At 43.2% G+C, this 23,504-nt stretch overlaps 1 long non-coding RNA gene across 1 annotated transcript; it reads left to right on the plus strand.

Moving 5' to 3' along the window:
- Positions 1-471: 471 nt before the first annotated feature.
- On the plus strand, positions 472-23,504 carry LOC131394095 (uncharacterized). The gene is made up of 3 exons (XR_009216063.1): positions 472-500; positions 16,596-16,717; positions 23,453-23,504. It is a non-coding gene; the product is annotated as an uncharacterized LOC131394095 (long non-coding RNA).

Consider the following 23,504-nt stretch of genomic DNA (forward strand, 5'->3'; position numbering starts at 1 on the left):
GTTTCTCCTCAGCACACACTCAAAAGAGGCCATCTGTCCCTTGAGAGGCTGTTGATCGAAAGAGGCTGAAGAGAGATGTGGAGCCCAGCTACAGCTGGACCAGCCCTGGGCCTGATGAGAGCTTGGCCCAGAGCCCCCACATTCATCATTCACAATGATGCCTCAGAAACCCTCCCAGAGCCCCTTCACCCTCCAACAGATGTCACCCCCGAGCCAGCCACAGAAGATGTGCAGGGCGAACACAGCGACACCGGCCCCACGTCCCTCAGCGGGGTCATCCTGTCAGCACTGGGGGTGCAAGAACTCCTCGACTCGCTGTCTCCTACTACTTCTGCTCCCGGGGGAACCGGAGCACGGGTGCCGCCTGCGGCAGCAGGTGGAGAAGGACAGCGAGCTGAAGAGGGGCAGCTGCCGACAGCCAGGTGCACACGCTGCAGGAGGAGATGGACGAGCTGAATGAAGGGGGAACCTAACTGAGGAGCATGCTGCCCCCCACTGAGGTCAGTCCCCGTGCTCGGGGCTCCCCCACTGCCTGCTCCTCATGAGGGGTTTCCTGCTCCACAGCAGACGGCCCCTGAACACTTCTGTGTACAGCATGCCTGCTGCTGTCTTGGGAGAAGGCTCTGCTGGTAGCCGCCCCTCCCAGACAGGGAGCCCAGGCTGCAGAGCTCACTCTGCTCGCTCTAGGGCGCTCGAGAGGCAGCATTAGTTGTCAGGGTTTAGCAGGTGGGAAAGGAGGCATTGCAGGTCAGCTGAGAAAGCCACGCCTACCCAATGAATTGTACCTGGATCGTTGGTTTACCACTTGAACAGGAGAAAATCAGCTTCTATTGCATCCCTCACACAAATGTAAATTCCAATGAGTTAGGATCTAAATGTGAAATAAAATCGACATAGTAAACTATTGGAAAAGTTATAGGAGACTCTTAAAGTCATGGGGAGGTTCTTTCCATTTGTGTTTTAACGAATATCCTTGAACTGAAGTCATTTTGAACATTTTAATAATTTCTTTAAAATTTTAAACATCTTTTTGAGTAGAATACATTCTCTTTTGTAAAAATTAAAACACCAGAGAAATATATAAGCTAAGAAGTGGTAAAAACTCCTATTTCTCACCTACCTCCCAACTTTTATTCCTTGTTGGTAGTAAAATTTGGTGTGTAATCTCGACTGTTCCCTGTGCTTTACATACATATTTCTCCACCTGTACAAATTGGTTGGATATATTTTTGGTGTGTTTCTTTGTTATGTTTCTGATTTTCCTGCTCTCTTACAGTTTAGTAGTTGTAAACATTGGTTTCTCGATATTCCTTATGTATTGAGGGTACCACCTTTTGCCTGTTATACATCCATGGAAAACATTTTCCTACCACATTGTTCATTTAATCTGGATCAGTGCTTGTCTTCCCAGATGCCAGTAACACTTCAGGAGGGAAATGGGTCTATGTGACAGGCTATTCAGGATCTCCAGGACCCCCAGGGCAACAACCAGTAGGACAACCCAAAACAAGAAACAAAACCCATCCCTTGTGTTTCCAGATGCATCCTATGGGAAGGACAGCTCCAGTTGAGGACCACTGATGTCCTGGTCAGAGTTATCCACTATGTTCTCCTATCACGTTAAAGCTGTTTCTGTAGTTTCTCGTACCTGATGGTACAATTTGGTGCCTTTGTCTGTTCCTCTTGGTGCCTTTGTCTGTTCCTCTTGGTGCCTTTGTCTGTTCTTCTTGGTCAGACTGCCCAAGGTTTCTCACTGTTACAGGTCTTTCCAGACAGCCAGCCCTTGACTCCATTGCTCAGGTCTATGTTGTTGCTCCTGCCTGGTGAATTCTCACTTCATTCTGCTGTCATTGGTTTTATTGTGGTGTTGTTCTTGCTCTTGGAGGGAAGGGCTCAGCTTCTTCGTGTACAGGTGATATTCCCTGATACCTGCAGTGGAGGCTGTGTCCCTTCCTCTGTCCCCTTGTCCCCACGCCATGGATTTGTCTCATGCTGCTCTCATTGCTGTTCATTTCTAAAGAGTTTCTCCTGTCTGTCTGGATTCCCTCTTTAACCTGAGAGATTTAGAAGGGTGTGGACAGATTTTCAAGTGGATAGGTTGGGGGAGGGGAGCCAATATTTTGTGATTACTTTTTACTTTTATTACTTTAAGTTCCAGTAATATGGTCACTTATAGATTTCTACTTTTTGGACTCTTTAGAGATTTCATTGTGGCTTAGTACACAGTCCATTGTGGTGACTGTTTCATTGTGGTTTGAGGAGAATGTTCGCTCTCCACTAGATGCTTACGTTGTTGTCCCTGGGGCTGAGGCTAGATCTAGCTTTTTTGTGTTCCTCAGCAGATCTGTTTCCTAACTTACTGTATCACTTGACATGTGGCTTTTTAAGAGAGGTAAGGTAGGTTTCCCTGTGGAAAGGGAAGGCACCTCCCTTGGGGTGCCTGTGTCTTCTTGTTTGTCCAGTTTTGCTTTATGTTTCAAGACCATGTTGTTAGGTGCATAAGTGTTCCTGACAGTTATCAACACAGAGAACCCCTTTTTGTCCCATTTAAAGTCTTATTTCTTTATCTCCTTATTTTCAACCATATTATATCCCTTTATTTTATAACAATATTTTAACTCAACTTGAGAGCCTTCATGTTTTTATAGAGCAATTTGATCCATTTACAATTGTGATTATTGATAAATTGGAATGTGAGTCTACCATTTAATTTAATTTTTAATTTGTTAGGTTTTCTCATGATTTTTCTCTTCTTTTAGTGGGTGTCTTTCAGTTTTTAGGAACAACCATTTCTGCCTCTCTTTCTGTAAATGCTTAGAGTTGATCAGTTCCTGTGTTCTACACTCCCAACTCATCACCTTCTGGTCCCCAGCTTGAGAATATCTGATCTTAGTTCTGTGTTCTTATTTTCCCCATCAAGCAACCATGATTGGATGTAAGTATAAGTTTTATTGGTTACTTTGTACACAACAGTTTATTGTATCAAAATTTTTCCTCCTTTTGGAAAGATTTGATGTTATTTTGGAACTCATATGACAGTGAAATTTTGAGATGAATCGAGTCTGAGATACTCCTTAGGTGCTGATGCTGGGGACCTAGCACCTAAACTCTTAAAGTTGCATCAGTGTGTCAGCAGAGTCGGGATGAGGTCAGAGATGTTTAAAGCCATGGAATTGAATGAGGTTTCCTGGAGACACTGTAGCTGTAGAAGGGACCAGGGCTCAGCCTAGGAACAGGCAGTGTTTGCAGAGGTGCAGCTGAAGAGGGTCCAGGAAAGGGGACTGAAATGGTGGAGCATGAAGTTGCAGGAACCATGAGGGGAAAGGGTATTGCAGAAAGGAGGGGTGCTCAGCTGGGTGGGATACAGCTCCGATCAGAATGGAGAAAAGATGGCTGGACTCGGCCATGTGGCATCACTGGTGACCTCAGTCTCCTTGAGAGGGTGGGAATGAAGCTGGGTCTAGAGTGAGTGAAGGGGGTCCATGGGAGGGAAGTAGGTATGAGGCACTTTATTTAAGAGGTTTAGCCATGAAGGGGAGTTGGGAAAGTGGACAGTGGCCAAAAGGGAGCCTGGGTCCAAGGGAGAGTTTTGTTTGTAAGGCGGAGATGAGCTAGCAGGTGTCTGTGCTGCAGGTAGGACCAGATGGGGAGGAGGAGTCTGCTGGGCCCTGAGGAGGTGCCAGGCTGGGCTCCTGTTATGAGAGGTTTGGGGATTCGATTGGAGACGTAAAAGAAACTTTCCACTCCAAACGAATGGACTGAAGGTATATTTTATTATAGAGAAGATGGTAAAGGTGATAGTCCGCAAACAGATCTGAATAGGTCAAATAATAAGAGGGAAAAAACACCAGCTTGACTGGGAAGGGAAAACATCCACATCAGCTGAGATAGCAGCAGATTTGAATAGGTCATATAATAAGAGGGAAAAACGTCAGATCTATCAGATAGGGAAACACCAGATCGACTGAAGGGAAATGACACAAATCAACCAGAAAGAGAAACTCCAGGTTGACTGAAAAGAGAACACATCAGATCAATTACTTCACAATAAATCAATTACTCACAACATCCACGCCCCACTGCTGGGAGAGTCCTGTCAATTGATACGGCTGGGCGGGAATCACACGTCCTGGGCAAGGCGTCCCTTCCACAGGTGGAACTCTCACCGGGTCTCAGTCTCCAGCAATTTATATAAGCGGTTACAGAGTTTACAGAGAAAGCATTCAGTGTTCCCATGCACAAATGGTTATCAGTGACGTACATGCACTGAGCCCCACACTCTGGCTATCGTCCCAGCCCAGTAGTTGTGTACGTGCGTTGTTTACCCTGCTTATCCTCCCAGCCCAGCTCAGATGGCCAGTCTGCCCCAGGCTGCAGTGCCCAAAGGGCCTTGAATTTTTTACACATTGCAACTATCTCCATGGGAGAAGGGCCGGTTCCCACCATGCAGAAAGCAGCTTTTATATTTCTTTTTGTGCTGGTGGCTGTAGGTCAATGGAGCGGCCAAACATGGCTGTACTCATGTCAAGACAGCTCCGCTGCCTGGCGCCGTGCAGAGAGCAAGAGGACAGATGTGCTCGTGGAAAGGGCGCCCTGTGCCTCTGCTCCTGTATTGCTGGAGCGTGAGGTGGGCAGTGGTTGGGAGTGGATGGGCGATGCAGAAGGTGTTAGGTGAACGGCAGGGGGAGGAGGGAGAGGGAGAGAGGACACTGTGGCTTGTTCTTCATGGCTCACACGGAGCTCCCCACTGGGATCTCCGATCACCAGCTGTTGACTCTCTTTGATGTTTTCATCAAAATGTCGGCTCTCTTGATGGTTCCCAAGGCTAGTATGAATTTGTTCATCAATGAAGGAAACTTTGGGTCATGTTTAAGGGATTCTATGTCAAAGGGGCGCTACAAGTGTTTATTCAGTCCATCATCTTTACCCAATCTCTTTGTTTTTGGACAGATTCCATACAACAGAGCAGCCGGGCCAGTGGCCTGCAGGTTCCAGGGTTTGGGAGATTTGCCCTCCAGAAAGCCGGTGCTGATTGGCATTCTCACAGGACGTGGTGCTCTGTCCCAGAGCCCACTCTAATTCTGGGTGTCATGACATTGTAACTCCTGGGGCAGTTCTGTCAGGGCCCATCGTTGGCATTTCTGTGATCAGTGAGGGCAAACATTTTTCTGTGATCATTATCTGTCACTTCCCTGACTGTGTTGTTGCCTGCCTTGCTCACTGAGCTCTGAACCTTCCTGGTGGAACCAGACGTTCACTCTTTATCCAGTGTGATTGCACGTTCCCTCAGTGTGCTCCTTGAGTACTTGCTTCAAAAATATCTGTTTTCTTCACATTCTTTGATTCCTTGTACATATAATCTAGATTTAATCTGGAGCTTTAAAAATGTTTTATTGTGAAAAACCTTGAACATACACAAATTAAACAGAGAAGTGCGCTAGCCCCCCATGTCTCTATTACCCAGCTTCAACATTTATTAATATTCTGATATTCCTGTTTCGTCCATATTTCTACCCACTCCCTACCTTCCATTGATTATTTTTTAATTAATAGATTTTTTTTTAGGAAAGTTTTAGATGAACAGAGAAATTCAGCAGAGAGAGCAGAGCATTTCTCTCTCTTCCCCCACAGTTTCCCCTACGGTTAACATCTTGCGTGACCACCTGTGTTAGTGAGGTTCATTCCTTACAAGTGAGGAGCTGATGCTGCTACAGCGTCCGTAAGCAAGTCTGTAGTTTACATTAAGGTTCATTGTCTTGCTGTCATGTACTTGGATTTTGACAAATGCATAATCACATGTATCCACCACGACAGTATCCTACAGAAGAGTTGGATTGCCCTAAAATCCCTGTGCTTTACCTCTTCGTCCCTTGCCCCCCAACTCCTGGCAACACTGATCTTTATACTGTTTCTATAGTTTTGCCTTTTCTGGAATGTCGTGTAATTGGAATATATGAAAACTATGGAATAGTGTATATAGCCTTTTCCACTTGGGTTCTTTCACTTAGCAGTATGTATTTAAGTGTCCACTATGTCTTTTTGTGACTTGATAGCTCATTTCTTTTTTTTTTCTTGTTGTATATTGAGTCAAAATATACATAACAAAAAATGTTTCATCTTAACCATTTTTAAGTGTACACTTCAATGGCGTTCAATACATTTCCACAGTTGTACAGTCATCACCACCATTCATCCCCATAACTCTTATAAATCTGAAACTCTATACCTATTAAACAATAACCCTCCCTTGTCCCCTCCCCCAGCCCTTGGCAGCCACCATTCTACTTACTGTCTCTATGATTTGACTACTCTCAGTTCATACAGCATTTGTCTTTTTGTGACTGGCTTATTTCAATTAGCATAATGTCTCCAAGGTTAACCCATGTATAACGTATTGGAGAATTTGCTTCCTTTTTAAGGCTGAATAATATTCCATTGTATGGATATACTACATTTTGTGTATCCACTCATGTGTCAATGGACACTTGGGTTGCTTCCACGTTTTAGCTATTGTAAATAACACCGCTATGAACATGGATGTACAAATATCTCTTCAAGGCTCTGTTCTCAGATCTTTTGGGTGTATATGCAGAAGAGGAATTGCTGGATCACATGATAATCCTATGTTCAATTTTTTGGAGAAACATCAATACTGTTTTCCATAGCAGCTGCACCATTTTACATTCCTATCAACAGTGTACAAGCGTTCCCATTTCGCTGCATCTTGGCCAACACTTGCTGTTTTCTGTCTTTTCAATAGCACTCATCTTACTGGGTGTGAGGTGGTGTCTCATTGTGGTTTTGATGTGCATTTCCCTAATGATTAGTGGTGTTGAGCATCTTTTCATGTGCTTATATGCCATTTCTAAGTCCTCTTTCGCAAAGGAGTCTTCAAGTCCATGCCCATTTTTGAATTGGCTTGTTTTTAGTTGTTTAATTTAGGAATTCTCTGTATATTCTGGATACCAGTCTCTTGTCAGAAATATGATTTGCGAATATTTTGTCCCATTCTGTGGGTGCCTCTTGATGTACCAACTTATAAAATTTTCATGGAGTCCAATTTTTCCATTGTTTTTCTTTTGTTACCTGTGCCTTTGGTGTCATATCCAAGAAATCATTGCCAAATCTGGTGTCATGAAGATTTAATCTTATGTTTTCTTCTAAGAGTTTTCTTGTTTGAGGTCTTACATTTATGTCCTTGATCCATTTTGAGTAAATTTTTGTATGTAGTGTTGGATGGGGTCCAGCTTCAAGATTTTGCATAGGGATATCCAGTTTTCCCAGCACCATTTGTTGAAAAGAAACCTTTCTCCATTCCATGGTCTTGGCACCCCTGTCAAAAATCACTTGACCATATATGTGAGGGTTTGTTTCTGGGCTCGCTATTCTATGCCATTGGTCTCTATGTCTGTCTTCATGACAATACCATACTATTGATTACTGTAGCTTTGTAGTAAGTTTTGAAATCAGGAAGTGTGAGTCCTCTAGTTTTGTTCTTCTTTTGCAAGATTGTTTTGGCTATTCTGAGTCCCTTGAGATTCCATGTGAATTTTAGGACGGGTTTTTCTATTTCTGCAAAAAACATCATTAGGATTTGGCTAGGGAATACATTGAATCTATAGATTGCTTTGGGTAATACTGACACTTTTACAATAGTAAGCCTTCCAATCCATGAACATGGGATGTGTGTCCACTTATGAATGTCTTCTTTAATTTCTCTCTGAAATGTTTTGTAATTTTTATGGTGTAAGCCTTTCACCTCCTTGGTTAAGTTAATTCCTAAGCATGTTATTCTTTCTGATACTATTATAAATGAATTGTTTTTGTAATTTCCTTTCCAGAGAGCTCATGGTTCGTGTCTAGAAATGCTGCTGATTTTTGTGTGTTGACTTTGTATCCTGCTACTTTTCTGAATTCATTTGTTAGATCAAACGGCTTTTTTGTGGAGTCTTTTGGATTTTCTACATAGGAGATGACATCATCTTCAAACAGAGACCATTTTACTTATTTCTTTCCAATTTAGATGCCTTTTATTTATTTATTTTTATTGCCTCATGGTCTGGCTTGAACTTTCAATACTGTGTTGAATAGAAGTGGTGAAAGTGGGCATCCTTGCCTTGTTCCTGATCTTAGAGGAAAAGCTTTCAGTCTTCCATCATTGAGTATTATGTTTGTTGTGTATTTTTCATATATGGCTTTTGTTATGTTGAGGCACTCTCCTTCTATTCCTAGTTTGTTGAGTTTTTTATCATGGAAGGGCGTTGAATTTTGTCAAATGGTTTTCTGCATCAATTGAGTTGGTCATTTTTTTCCCTTCATTTTCTCGATGTGACTTATTACATTGATCAATTTTTGTATATTGAACTCCTCTTGTATACCAGGAATAAATTTCACTTGGTGGTAGTGTATAATTCTTTTAACATGCTGTTGAATTCAGTTTGCTAGTATTTTGTTGAGGATTTTTGCATCTATGTTCATCAGGGATAATGGTCTGTAATTTTATTTTCTTTTAATGTCCTTGTCTAGTATTGGTATCAGGGTAATGCTGGCCTCGTAAAGTGAGCTTGGAAGTGTTCCCTCTTTTTCAATATTTGACAGAGTGTAAGAAGTCTTGTTTTTAATACTTATTTATATGTTTGGTAGAATTCACCAGTGCAGTCATCTGGTCCTGGGTTTTACTTTGTTGTGAGATTTTTTCTTTAGATTTCTTTAAATATAGGTGACATATAACATAGGGAAGTTTTAGGTGTTCAAGATGATGATTTGTGAAAGGATTACCACAATACGGTGAGTTAACACCTCCATTCCCTCACATAATTAACTTGGTTTTTCTAGTGATCACTTTCAAGATCTACTCTCTTAACAACTTTCAAGTCTATAAGAATATAGTATTGTTAATTATGGTCACCATGCTGTATATTATATCCCCAAAACTTGTTCATTTTACAGCTAGAAATTTGTTCACTTTGACTCACATCTCCCCATTTCCCCCAACCCCGTGACCCTGGGAAACCCATTTTTGTCTCTATTCCTTTGAGTTGGGCTTTTTTAGATTTCACATATGAGTGAGAATATATAGTATTTGTCTTTGTCTGTCTGACTTATATCACTTAGCGCAATGCCTCAAGGTCCATCCATGTTGTCGCAAAATGCAGGATTTCATTCTCCTGCATGGCTGAATAATATTCCATTATATATTACATGCATACATATATCTCACATTTTCTTTATCTATTTATCCATTGATGGACACCTGGATTGTGTCCATGTTCTCTGTGAATAATGTTGAAATGAACATGGGGGTGCAGATATCTCTTCAGAATAGTGATTTCAATTCCTTTGGGTATACAGCCAGAAGTGGAATTGCTCATTTATATATATTTCTATTTTTATTTTTTTGAGAAAATTCCATATTTTTTCCATAGTGACTGTAGCAATTTACATTCATGCCACCGGTGCACAGGGTTCTCTTTTCTACACAGCCTCGCCAACACTTGTTGTCTGTTGTCTCTTTGAGAATAACCATTCTAGCAGGTGTGAGGTGATATCTCATTGTAGTTTTGATTTCATTTCCCTGATGATCAGTGATTACGAGCATCTTCTCATGTACCTGTTGACCATTTTTATGTCTTCTTTGGAAAAGTATCTACTCATGTCCTTTGATCATTTTCATATTGTTTTGTTGGTTTCTTTGCTGTTGAGTTGTAACAGTTTCTTATATACTGTGGATATTAGCCCCTTTAGTTTGCCAATTGTTTCATTTGCTATGCAGAAGCTTTTTAGATTGAAGTCATCCCACTTGTTAAGTTTTGCATTTGTTGCTTGCACTTTTGATATTATATCCAAAAAAATCTTTGTCAAGACCAGTTTCATGGGGCTTTTTTCTCTATATTTTCTTCTAGTTGTTTTATATTTGGTGTCTTACCTTTAAGTCTTTAATTCAATTTGGGATCATTTATAGAGTGGTGTAAAATAGGGGTCCGATTTCAGTTTTCTGCATGTGGTTATCCAGTTTTCCCAGCACCATTTGTTGTAGAAACTATCCATTCCCCATGGAGTCTTCTTAGCTGACTTGTCAATTGTTAGCAAACTGTATGTGTGTGGTTTTATTTCTGGATCCTTGATTCTGTTCCATTGGTCTAGGTGTCTCATTTTATACCTGTATCATACTGTTTTTATTACTATAGATTTGTAATAAAGTTTGAAATCAGAAATTGTGATGCCTTCAGCTTTTTCTTTCTCGGGGTTCCTTTGGTTATTGGAGGTCTTTTGTGGATCCACATGAGTATTAGGATTATTTGTCCTATTTCTCTGAAAAATGCCATGGGAATTTTAATAGGAATTGCATTGAATCTTGAGATGGCATTGAGTAGCATGAACATTTTCAAAATATTAATTCTTCTGATCCCTGGGCATAAGATATCTTTTCATTTCTTTGTGTCTTTGAGTTCTTTCATCTGTGTCTTATAGTTGTCAGTTTCTAGATCTTTCTCCTTCTTGGTTAAATTTATTCATGAGTATTTTACTGTTTTTGATGGTATTGTAACTAGGATTTTTTCTTTATATCATTTTTAGATAGTTCATTGTTAATGTAGAGAAAGGTAACCGATGTCTATATGTTGATTTTGTCTCCTGCAGCTTGAGTGAATTTGTTTATTATTCCTAACAGTTTGGGGAGGAGTCTTTAAGTATTTCTCTACATAAAATCATATCTGCAAACAGAGACCACTTTGTTCCTTCATTTCCAATTTAGATGCTTTATATTTCTTTCTCTGGCCAAATGTCTCTGGGTGAGACTTGCAGCAGTATGTTGAAGAGTGGTGTTGAGACTGGGCACCCTTGTCTTGTTCTTTGTCTTAGCAAGAAAGCTTTCAACCTTTCACTGTTCAATATGATGTTAGCCGTGGATTTGTCATGTAAACCTTTTATTATGTTCAGGTATGTTCCTTCTGTAACCCTTTCTTGAGAGTTTTTATCATGAAGGGGCGTTGAATTTTGTCAAATTGCTTTTTTTGCATTGAGATTATTTTAGAATTTTTATCTTTCATTCTGTCAATGCGGTATATCACATTCATTGATTTGCATCATGTTGAACTTGATCATGTTGTTTGATCCTTTTTTTGAGTTTAGATAGTTTTGTTATAGTGTGTCTTGGAGAAGAAAGTTTTAGTTTGAAATTTTAGGGTGACCAATCGGCATCAGGACCTTGGATGTCTACATCTCTCCCCATATTTGGGAAGCTGTCAGCTGCTATTTTTTTAAGTCAACTTTCTTTTCCTTTCTCCCTGTCTTCTCCTCTGGTACTTTAATAATGCTTATCTATTTCTTTTCAATGTATCCCATAATTCACACTGCCTTTCCCCAATCCTATCCGTTCCTTTTTGTCTTTTTGCTCCTTTGACTGGATGATTTCAAATGACACATCTTCTAGTACACTAATTATTTCTTGTACATGGTTGAATCTGATTTAGAAGCTCTCTATTGAATTCTTCAGTTCAGTCATTGTGTTCTTCAACTCTAGGATTTCTGTTTGTTTTTCCTTAATGCTTTCTGTTTCTATGTTGAACTTCTCACTTGTTCATGCACTATTTCCTTATTTCATTTAGTAGTCTATCTGTGTTTCCTTAGAGTTTTATGAATTTCTCAAAGAACATTGCTCTGAAGTCTTTGTCACATAGTTCCTATATCTCCATTTCTTGGTCGGTCATTGGAGTTTTATTCTTTTTCTTTGGTGGTGTCGTGGATCTTTGATTATTCATGATCCTTGTGGCCTTCCGTTGGTGTCTGCAAATTTGAGGAAGTAGGCACTTCTTCCACTCTTTACAGACTGGCTTTGTAAACCAAAGCCTTCACATTCAGCCCATCTAGGGGTCCTGGGTGGCCCATCTGGTGGTGTCCAGGGGCAGGCTTGCTGCTGGAGTCCTTGAGCTACCTGGTACTGGGGTGAGTGGAAAGTTTGGGTCCACAGTATTGTGTCTGGCCCTGGGCAAATCTGGGACCCTGAGTTCATGAGTAGCCCCACTGGAGCCTGTTTTGGCAGGTCCTCATTGAGAGCCTGTGACCACAGTAGTCATCCAAGGCCATGAGAGTTGGCCAGTGCTGGGATGATCTGAGAGTCTCGGCTCACGGGAGCCTGCCAGGAGCCTGTGCCATGAGAGACAGTTTGTGCTGGTGTAGGCCAGAAGTCTGGATTCCTGGGAACCTGGGGCCACAGGAGCTACCTGAGATTGCAGGAGCCAGCAGGCGCTGGGGCAAGATAGAAGCCTGGGTTCATGGGAACCTGCCGGTGACTGGTGCCATGAGAGCTGCCTGGGGCCGCCTGAGTCAGCAAGCACCTCGGTGGGCTGGGGGCTTGGTTCTGTAGAAGCCTGTCGGAAGCCTGGTTCCATGAAAGCTGTCTACGGCTGCTGGAACTGGCAGATGGTGTGGTGAGCCATGGGCCTGTGTTCCTAGTAGCCCCCGGGGAGCCTGGAGCCATGGAATCTACCTGGGGTTGTTGGAGCCAGTAAATGCTAGAGTGACCTGGGGTCCTGGGTTTGTGAGAGCCCACTGGGTGCCCTGTTATGGAAGCTGCCTGTGGCTGTGGGTGCTGCCTGTGGCTGCCTGGAGTAGGCAGAAACTTGGGGGAGCCAGGGTCTGAATTCATCAGAGTCCACCAGGAGCCTGGTGCCAATGACAGCACTTGTGGTCACAGGAGCCGCCTTGGGCTGCTGAAGATCGCAGCCCCTAGGCTGATATGGGGGCCTGGGTTCCCAGGAGCCTGATGGGAGCCTGGCGTCAAGGATGCTGCTTGGGGCCGCCAGAGCTGGCATGCTCCAGGGTGAGCCAGGGGCCTGGATTTGCAGAAGCCTGCAGGGAGCCACCTAGTTCTACAAGAGTCAGCCTGGGGCTGGGGCAGGCTGGCTCAGGGATTTGTGGTGAAGTCGAGCATTCACTTTACTCTCCTCTCGTTGGGAGGTTTTTGATTACTGATTCAGTCTGCTTGTTTGTTACTGGTCTGTTCAAGATTTCTGTTTCTTCATGATTCAGCCTTCATAGGTTGTTTCTAGGAATTTATCTATTTTGTCTAGGTTACCCAATTTGTGAATGTACAGTAGTTCAGAATAGTCTCTTCTGGTCTTTTTCTTTCTGAAGCATCAGTTGTAATGCCTCCTCTTTCATTTCTGATATACTTTGTTTGAGTCATCTCTCTTTTTTTCCCTAGATATTATATCTAAGGGTTTGTCAATTTTATTTTTTCAAAAAATCAACTCTTACTTTTATTGATATTTCATACTGTCTTTCATTTTTTCCCACTCTCCTCTTGGTGACTTCCATCCTTCTGCTAACTTTGGGTTTCATTTTTTCTTTTTCTAATGCTGTGTGTTGTAAGTCAGGTTGTTTCTTTGACATCTTTCTTCTCTTATAATGTACAAGTTTGTCACTACAAACTTTCCTCTTAGTACCACTTTTGCTGCATCCTATAAGATTTGGTGTTTTTATTTTTTCTTTTTGTATGTCTTGAGCTATTTTCTAATTTCCCTTTTGATTTCTTCTTTGATCTAGTGGCTGTTTAAGAGTTTGTTGTTGAACTTCCATGTATTATGAATATCCCAGTTTTCCATCTCTTATTGACTTTTGGTTTCATGCCATTGTCTTTGGAAAAGATACTTGGTATGATTTCAGTCTTCTTAATTTAGTTAAGACTTGTTTTGTGACCTAACACGTGATCTGTTCTGGAAAATAATGTGTGCCCTTGAGAAAAGACTGCATTTTGTTGCTGTTCAGTAAAATGTTCTGTGTATGTCTGCTAAGTCCATTAATGTTTTCATGTCTGCTGTTTCCTAATTTTCTATCTGGATATTCTATCCATTGTTAAAAGTGAGGTACTGAAGACCCCTACTATTTGCAAGTTATATAACTGAGAATGCTCTAATATTGAGACTATATAAAGATCTCTTAGAACTCAATTATAAAAAACAAAGAAGTTTGAAATGAAACTTCATTCAAAGAAGTTTGAATTGAACCCATTTTCATTGGGTAACCAATGAAAATGGGTAACTAGCTGCAATGGACATATCTCCAGGAGAAACATAGATGGCCAATAAGCACTAGATAGATGTTCAGTATCATAAATTATTAGGAAAATGCAAATACAAAGCATAGTGTAATATTATTTCACACTCAAAATGAAGGCTATACTCAACATAATGGAAAGTAACAAGTGTTAGTAAAGATATGGAGAATGGGAAACCCACATACATTACTGGTGGGAAAGTAAAATGATGCAGCCACTGCAGAAAACAGTTTGCCATTTTTTAAAATCTTAAACCTAGAATTACCATGGACCAGGAGAGTCACAAGGTAGGTATGTCCAAAAGACCATTGGAAACATATGTTCAAAGAAAAACTTTTCCATGGATATTCAAAGCAACATTATTCACAATGGTCCAAAAGTGGAACAAACCCAAATTTCTATCCAGTTATGACTGCATAAACCAAATGTGCCCTCTTCATAATATAGGACATTATAGAGCCATAAAAAGGAATAAGCTACTGCTACATGCTCGGCCATGGATGAACCTTGAAACATGTGTGCTCACTGAAGTCGCCCACAAAGGCCACAGATAGCATGATGCCATTTGAATGAACTGTCCAGAATAGGCAAACCAATAGGGAGAAAAAACAGATGAGTTGTTTTCATGGGCTTGGGTTAGGAGAAAATAGTGTGAATGAGAATGGGTTTGTTTGGGGGTGTTGAAAATGTTCTGGAATTAGATAGTGGTGATAACCACACGACATAGTCATTGTACTAAATGGCACTGAACTGTATACTTTAAATGCTTACAACAGTGTATTCTGTGTTAAGCAGATTCTTCATAAAATTTTTGAATTTTTTAAATTAATCAGGGTATTGATTAATTTTAATTTAGTTAATTTAAAGTTGGTTGGGATAGTTAATAAGGGTAATTAATAGAGTTATTAGGGGTAGGGCACATTGTAGCCAAGAGAGTAAATATCCGATGATGGCTATAGTAACAGATCCTATAATTGTACAAGCAACAGTCTAAAATCCAGTCTGTTTCCATTGTCCCCAACTTGGAGAGACCAGCCATGAAAATATGTCAGTGATCTCGGGGGCCTTGGGTATCTTTTAAAAGATTTAGGTAACATTACGCAATATTTTAACCTCTCGGGCCATCTGGTGGAGGTAGGTTTGAACTTGTGAGTTGATGTACATTCAGCAAGTGGTTCTAAGAAAGGCAAAAACCCCTCCTTCCTTGGTTGGTATAGACAGTCTAGGGCCAGGCCATTCTCTAAAACCATTTAGGCGAGAGACTCATGAGACTGTTCCACAAGGGCTAAGATAGGGTCTTATGGAGTTGTTGTCGATGTTGGGTTAAGGTTTTCGATACTTCTTGGTTGCCTCAGTTACCTGATTTTGTGTGGGTAGGGCCACCGCACCTGTGCCCAGTCCAGTCAGCCAGTCCTAGTAGAAACCAACACCCAGTCCTATAGGACTGACAGTGTCTCTATGGGTTGGTGGTAGCCAGTCAGGGCAAGAACCTCAGGGGACCTGCAACCTGAGGGAAGCAGACTGAGATAGACACAATGATGCATTGCAGAATATAGCCTGGAGAAATCTGCTCAGAGGGCTGGGGAAGAGAGAGCCTCACTGGGTGAGAGCCTTGTGATATCAGCCTACAGTAAAACCCAAAAGTGGATGCTCCTGGTGTGAAATATTCATTACGGCCCTTGGAAGTAAAACCAGTAATTTGCACCCATTCACTAGTTACCTATGCTATATGATTTCAGGGGGTATAGTTAAAGTGTTTGTTGGCCAAGAGCTGCTTGGGCCTGGGTTGTGCGATTGAGTTGGGTACAACTGAGTGTCTCCGCAGGGTAAGCCCTTCAGCTGGCGCACAATAGGTGATTGGAGGCCAAGTGACAGACCCTGCGACTCCTGATTCCCAGTGCACAGGCAGGCCTCTCAGCCCATTGGACATAAATGGTGGTGGTGTTTGTGAAGCATCTTGATGGCAGTGTGGAAAGTATAGGGGACGTGTGGTGGGAGACGACATGATAGTGTCTGGAGGAGCTGTGTGTGAGATTACGGTGTTGAAGGGAAAGGACTGGAAGCAGGTGCAGTGGGTGTGTGACCAACAATGGTCAGTGAAGGGACAGCCGGGGTGTAACTGGGGAAAGCAGGGACCAGCAGAAGTCATGTGTTTGAAACAAGACACCAGGCCCAAATGGAGCCGCTTAGGCTATGCCTCACATAAACAAGTCGAGACTTAATTAGACTTTTGGCCCTCCCAGGAATAGAATCTTAAACCAGTCAATCAGGAATCACCTGATGCACAGCAGGTAGGTCATCTTCCTGATAGAGCCCTGCCATCCTCTAAAGGAAGGTAACCTTGCAGTAACCAACCCGCTTTTTTATCTAGTGTAACTTCCTTGTTCTTGCTCCCTTCTGCCTATAAAATCCTTCATTTTCTAGAACTCCTTGGAGCTCCTTTCTCTCTGCTAGACTGGATGTTGCCTGATTCATGAACTGTTGAATAAAGCCAATAAGATGTTTAAAATTTACTCAATTTTATTTTGTTTTGTACCAGTTTGGTGGCAACAGTGGGATCCAAAGGAGACACCTGATGGCTTCGAGGATGAGAAACACAGTCATTGGTACCCTCAAAACCTTTGAGTTCTCCATCTTTTTCGCTGTTTCTGAGGGCTGTGGGTAAGTTCCTCTTGGGTATGAGATCCACTCTGTTTGCCTTGAGCTCCTGATCTAACTGGCTTTCCAGTCCAGGGTCAGTGGGTCAGTCTAGACTGACAGGATGCTCTAAGAGAGCATCAGTCTTAGCACTTGGTTAGTCAGCAGTGCCAAGCAAAGGCTTAGCGGTTCAGCTTGAGCTGCCAGATGGTTCTGCCAGGAACCCGAGTACCTGGCCATTAGTTAGTCCACAGTCCCCATGTGTTAGGGTCTGCTGGTTCAGTCCGTGGTTCTTGCTAATGGAGAAGAGTGGAAGAAATGTGTGCTCCATGCACACCCAGTCTTTGAAAACTTCCCATGTGCATTTTACATGCATTTTGCCCTCTGTTGACTGTAGATGGGTTCTAAGGAAATGGTGAAGGCACAGTGAGGAGGAACTGTGGGTTTCTGCATGACTACCTCAAGGAGTGCCACCCCGTCAACCTGAACAGCCATCTGGCACTAGTAGAAATGAAAGACATCCCATCACCGTGGATAGGAAGACTCCTTATTGTGCCGGTGTCAACATTATCCAAAGAGATCAACAAATGCAGTGCAGTCCTTATCAAAATTCCAAGGGTGTTTTGTGCTGAAATAGAAAAAAACCCATCCTAAGATTCTTATGGAGTCTCAAATAAGCCCAGATACCAAAAATAATCTTGAAAGGAGATACTAACTTGGAGGACTGATTCTTCCTGATTGAAAACTTACTATAAATCTACAGTATCAAAACAGCATTGTCATGGCATAAAGACAGCCATATTGAGCAATGGAAACGGAATTGAGAGCCCAGAAGTTAACTCTCACCCATGTTCAAATGATGTTTGACAAGGGTGCCAAGATTATTCAATGAGGAAAAGTCTTTTCAACAAGTTGTGCTGGAAAAAGTGGATATCGACATGCAAAAGAATCAACTTGGACATTTACCTAACACTGTATACAAAACTTGATTCCCAGTGAATCAAATACCTAAGTGTAAGAGCTAATGCTATAATACCCTTAGAAGAAAACATAAGGCAAAACTTGACAAGATAGGATTTGGTAATGATTTCATGGTTCTGACACCCAAGGAGCAGCCAATAAAATAGGAAAATACATATGCTGGACTTCATGGATATTAAAACGTTTTGTGCCTCAAAAGTCATTATCAACAGAGTAAAAGCACAGCCCACAGGATGGGCGACCATATTTGCAAACCATGTATCTGACAAAGGCTTAATATCCAGAATACATAGAGAACTCCTAAATTCAACAACAAAAAACAAACAAATCAAAATTGAACAAAGTATATGAGTAGACATTTGCTCAAAGAAGATCTGCAAATAACCAATAAGCATATGAAAAGATGCTCATCATCAGTAATCATTAGGGAAATGCAAATCAGAAACACAGTGAGAGACCACCTCACATTCATTAGGATGGCATCTATCAAAAAAAAAAAAAAAAAAAAAAGAAGAAAAAGAATAGAACCACTGTTGGCCAAGATGTGGAGAAGTTGGAACCCTTGTGTACTGTGGCGGGAATATATAGTTGCGGTAGAAATCAGTATAACAATTCCTAAAAAAAATTAAAAATATAATTATATAGGACCTAGCAATTCCTCTTCTGGGTGTATATCCCACCAAGGAGTTGAAAGCATGTTCTCAAAGACATATTTCAACACCCGTGTTCATGGCATCATTATTCATAATAGCTAAAACATGGAAGCCACCCAAGTATTGTAATCAAGGAAGGGCTCACAGCCCAATGCACCCCTTAGCCAAAAGGGATATGTGCTCTTGTAGAAGGGAAAAAAGCTTTATTATGAGGTTGGCCAGCAAGGAGACAACGGTTAAATCTTTCTCCTCAATGGGCTGTTGAAAAGGGCTTTTCAAGGGCAAAGGAGCGGGTGCAGTAAGTTTGGGAGCAGTCCTAGGCATTTTGTGCAAGCACAGATTTTCATGTTCTGTCACACATCCCACGTTCAAAAGACGGTGTCCTTAACATGATTGGCAGGGGAGTTCTTGGTCCCCCAGTTCATCCTCCAGTCACTTATGCAGTTGCAGTTTGAGTCTTGCAAGCCATCTTGTTGTCTCATTGGCTCAAAGTAGTTGAAACTTGCTTAAGGAAGAGAAATGGAGTTTCTGAAAAGCAACTCACGGCCCAAGATTAGATCCTTAGTAAATATCATATGGGATATGGCTTAAGAAAGTAGTCTCCAGGGTACTGTTGAGAAAAATCTGGCTGGGGCCCCATTTTATTTTGGGCTTGGTTGTGGGCCTTGCTATGGTATCTGTCCAGGGATGTATGGATGAGCAAAATGAGCTATATACATACAATGGCATATTATTCATCCTTGAAAAATGAAGGAAAGTCTAAGATACGGCACACCATGGATGAACCTTCAAGATATTACTCTAAATGAAATAAGCTAGTCACAAAAATACAACCTTGTGTGATTTCCCTTCTATGAGGTTCCTGAAATCACCAGATTCAGAGAGACAGAAAGTAGAATGGTGTTTGCCAGTGGCTGGGAGGAGGGGGAATGGGGAGTAATTCATGAATGGGTATAGAGTTTCAGTTTTGCAAGATGAGAAGTGTTCTGAAGATGGATCGTGGTGATGATTGCACAGCAATATTAACGTCTTCAATACACTTAAAACATACTTAATGTATCTATGGGGCCTGATGACTTGTCCTGGCCGAGCACATGCTTGTGCTGTTGCACATCTTACCCCGCACTGTACAGTTGGGAAACTGGCCTAAAAGAAGCAGGTACTGTCCCAGACCACAGGAGGTGGTCAGAGTCCTGAAGACTAGAGAGAGCTCCACCTTACTTGGCCAAGGCTCCACCCCTTCCCTCAGGTTTCCTTTGGCAATGAGAGGCGTTAAGATCCTAGAGGATTGCTGCCCACTCCTTTCCATATGGGGTCATTTTCCTCTCCTCATCATCTCATGTGCACAGGCACACTCACTCACACTTGAATTCTCATATGGAGAACTCGGAGGTGCAGTCAAGAAAGAGCCGAGACCGGGGAAGTGACAAGAGTCATGAGGGAGAGAGGTTGGAGGCAGCTCTCCCACGGGGCAGTAGCACCCATTCTCCTAGATTCGTGTGCAGGGGCCCAGAGATGGGAAGAGGAATCCCTAAGGTTCCTAGGTGTCTACCTGTTCCAGATCCATCCCTGGCCCAGCCTGGGGAGCACAGGACTGGGGTCCTGCAGTCCACCTCTGTGGGCACCCAGAACTGTGATGAGCCCATCCTCCCCTTGTGTAGGCATTGGGAACAGGAGAGAATACCTCAGTGAGGGTCCTCCTGTATAAAATGGAGTGCATCCAGCAAGTGACTCCAAGTGTTCCATGCACTCACAACATGTCTGTTGGACTAGGTTCTCTGTTGATGACCTACTGTGCTCTGAAACCCTGAGAAAATGATTTCCAGCCTCTGGAGATCCTTTAGAACTGAGGAGGCTAGGGGGCTTGGGTGGATGAGAACTGAGGATAAGGAAGAAGATGCCAGAGCACTGGACACCAAGTCCAGAGTCCAGGGAGAAAACTAATCCTTGTTGGACCCTTGCGGTCCTCATCTGGAGGTAGGGGGAACCATTGTCATGGCAGCAGTTAGGATGCATTAGGAGTGAAGAGGACACCTGGTGGGGAACAGCAAGAGGGGCCACGGTAGGCTCCCGAGATTCCTCCCACTCCCCCGAAGCTGACAGGTCCTGCTGCTTTACCCCTGGGTCCCTGGAGAGCCTCTACCTTTAGGACACCTGAAGAAAGGTTGCTTTCTGTTTGGAGTTCCTGCCTGGGCAGCAGTGCTAGTGCTGGCCACGAGGGGGTGGGCAGCCTCTTGTGTCAGTGGTGGCCAGTGAATTTTTGTTTTTATTTTTTTTCAGTTGTATTGAGATATACTTGATATACAACACTAAGTTAACATTGCTGTGTGGTATATTTGAAACTTGCTAAGAGAGTAGATCCTAAAACTTCTCATCATCAGGAAACAATCTTTTATTTCTGTTTGGTGATTGATGTTAACTAAACTTATTTTGGTAACCATTACATAATATATATATATCAAGTCATTCTGCTGTAAACCTGGAATTTACTCGGTGTCCACTGAACATTTCTTGAGTTCCTGGAGCAGCAAAGAGTCAACCAGAGGTCTTTCTGGCTGTCCCCCTGCCTCAGAAACAACTTGTACCTCCTATTACTAGTGTTCATCTCCAGAATGAAAGTTGGTCAAAAGTAGGGGGCGAGGTGCAAGATCAACCCATGTACTCATTCAGCAGCTGTGCCCTGAGCGCTCATCCTGTGCCAGGTGCCCTGGTGGGCTGAAGTGAAGGATGAAAATAACCAAGTGGTCCCTGCCTGCCAGGAGCTCACAGTCTAGAGGGGAAATGGACAAAAACAAAGACATGAGAAAGAAAAGAGCAAGTGCTGTAGAGAAACACATCAGGGGGCTGTGAGGGAGGGCTGGGCATCACTGGGTAGGAGAGTCTGAAAGACCTCACTAGGGTGACAATTTCTGGGACCAGAATGACAAGAGGGAGCCTGCCCTGCACAAGTCTGGGAGCAGTGTGTCAGAGAAATGGCACCACTGGTCCTGAGCCTCACAGGCAGAAGTGAGTTTGGCCAGAGGAGGTTAGAAAGGTGGCCAGTGCAGCTGGAGGGAGGCTGGGAGGAGAGAACAGGAGCTGGGGTGGAAGGTAGGACCAGGGCCTGGTAGGCTGTGTTCGTTACTTTTCCCTCTCTGAATTCATTGCCCCTAACCTTGCATTTCAAAACATCAAATGTTGACAATATCACAATTTTTGTGTATCAGCAATCAGGCGTGTTGTAGCTGGGTGTCTCTGCCTCAGTGAGATTAACAGATTGGGGCTGTGGCATCAACTGAGGCTCGACTGGGGGAGGACTGGCCCACAAGGTCACTCTCAGCCTTCAGGATTCATTTTGGATTGAGAGCCTGAGTTCCTTTCTGTCTGTTGGCCCAGGCACTCCCTTGCTTCTCTCCTCAATATGCCTCCACATTGGGCAGCCCCAATACACAGGTATTTGATTCCTCACTTCCAGGGATTTGACAGAGTGAGAGAGAGAGAGATGGCACATGAGAGAGGGAGTAAGAGGAAGTGAGAGAGACATTTTTAGTTAAAATTTGGACAAGACATCCCATCACTTTGGCTCTTATTATGTTCAGAAGCCAGTTACTAACCACTTTGTGGTTCCACGGGGATGTATATAACATGGGTGGGGCTTACTGGGTACCACTGTGGAGGCTGCCCACCTCATAGGCCAAGATGAGACACTTGGGTCTCATTCTCCATAAAACAGGAAACAATTGAATGGTTTTATGCCACAGGATGGCAATATCTGAATTTCCATTAGTTGCAACCCCCTCATGGTGCTGACCTGAAAAGGAGGCCAAGTTGGAAGTGACTGTCCCAATATCACATTCTTGGAGCCCAGGCCTGTTTTGAGTGGTGTTCTGTACTACATCCCACCCCTCCTTGTTATTCTTCCATCTCTAAGATTGTGCCTTAGGTACATGTGACACCAGCCCACAGGGGTAATAGATATTATCTCATATACACCGGGTGAGGTCCCTAGGAAGTAGATTCTAGCCTGATCCCCATGGTGCCGGTTTAGAGACTGGGGAGGACCTGAGAGGCACAGGGACTATCCCAGGATGAAGAAATAGTAAGGAAAAGGAGGTCTGCATTCATCTCTGTCTCCTCAAAGCTAGGTCCCTAGTTAGGTTTCCAGTGAGCTGTGGGTAGGGCTGTGTAGGCTCTTTGTGTACAGTTCAGGAGATGACGTGGGGTCATAGACCTCAACAGATCTTAGAACTCAGGTAACCAGGCACCCACAGCCCCCCATCCAGCTCACTTGATTGGAGACAGTCAATAGGCAAAGATGTTTTGTTGTTGTTTCCCAACTTTTGGAGGATCTGGGCTCAAAAAATCCCAGAAAGAGAATCTTTTTGGTAGTTGGCGATGTTGGCTCATCCCTCATTTTTGACGCCTCTGGGCGTCTGGCAGGAGGCAGTGAAACGTAACACGGGACAGCCCAGGAAAGAGTAGTGCAGGCCAGGGCACAGCTGTGATCCCACCTGATCAGCCCCACACCCCTTGCCCCTCTTTGTGTGTGTGTGTGTGTGTGTGTGTGTGCATGTATCTGTGAGGAGGGGAGAAGGCAGGACAAAAGAGGCGGGTCATTCCTGAGCAGGAGCTGGTTGTTAGGTGTTGGAAACCTGGTGAGTCTGTCATGTTCATACCCCAGGCCATGCCTGGCAGCATGAGAAGGTGAGCTCCTCTAATCATATGTTACCAAGCACTAGAGGATTCATTTCCTTCCCTCCCTGACCACAGTTCTTTGAAGGGATGCCCCTCTGTGCATGAACTGAGGAGCAGACTTTCTCTTGGGCATTGGCCCCAGTGGCAGTGTGCATGCAGCCCATGATTCCTTCTGGCCCAGCTCCCAGGCAGTCTTTGCAGAACTCCACTCAGGAGGTTGTCGAGTAGCTGCCCAATGGTTTCAACTCCACCAACTCACTAGACAAGGGGCGGGTACATGAGGCCACCCACACTTTCCAGTACTGCTCTGAGGTGAGAGCAGGAGCAGAGGGTCTCCACACTCAGAAGATTGAGATGACGGTGTTGGACTAGAACTAGGGCGGAACCAGACTGGGGCTGTCCCTTTTTCAAGCTAAAGGGGATGTACATGAATGTCACCTTGCCTGGTTAGGAGATGAGCTGCCGTGACCCTCTTACCTTTGTCCGGTGTGAGCTTCTGGAGG

This window comes from Diceros bicornis, chromosome 29, assembly GCF_020826845.1.
Source record: "Diceros bicornis minor isolate mBicDic1 chromosome 29, mDicBic1.mat.cur, whole genome shotgun sequence".
NCBI classification, from domain to species: Eukaryota; Metazoa; Chordata; class Mammalia; order Perissodactyla; family Rhinocerotidae; genus Diceros; species Diceros bicornis.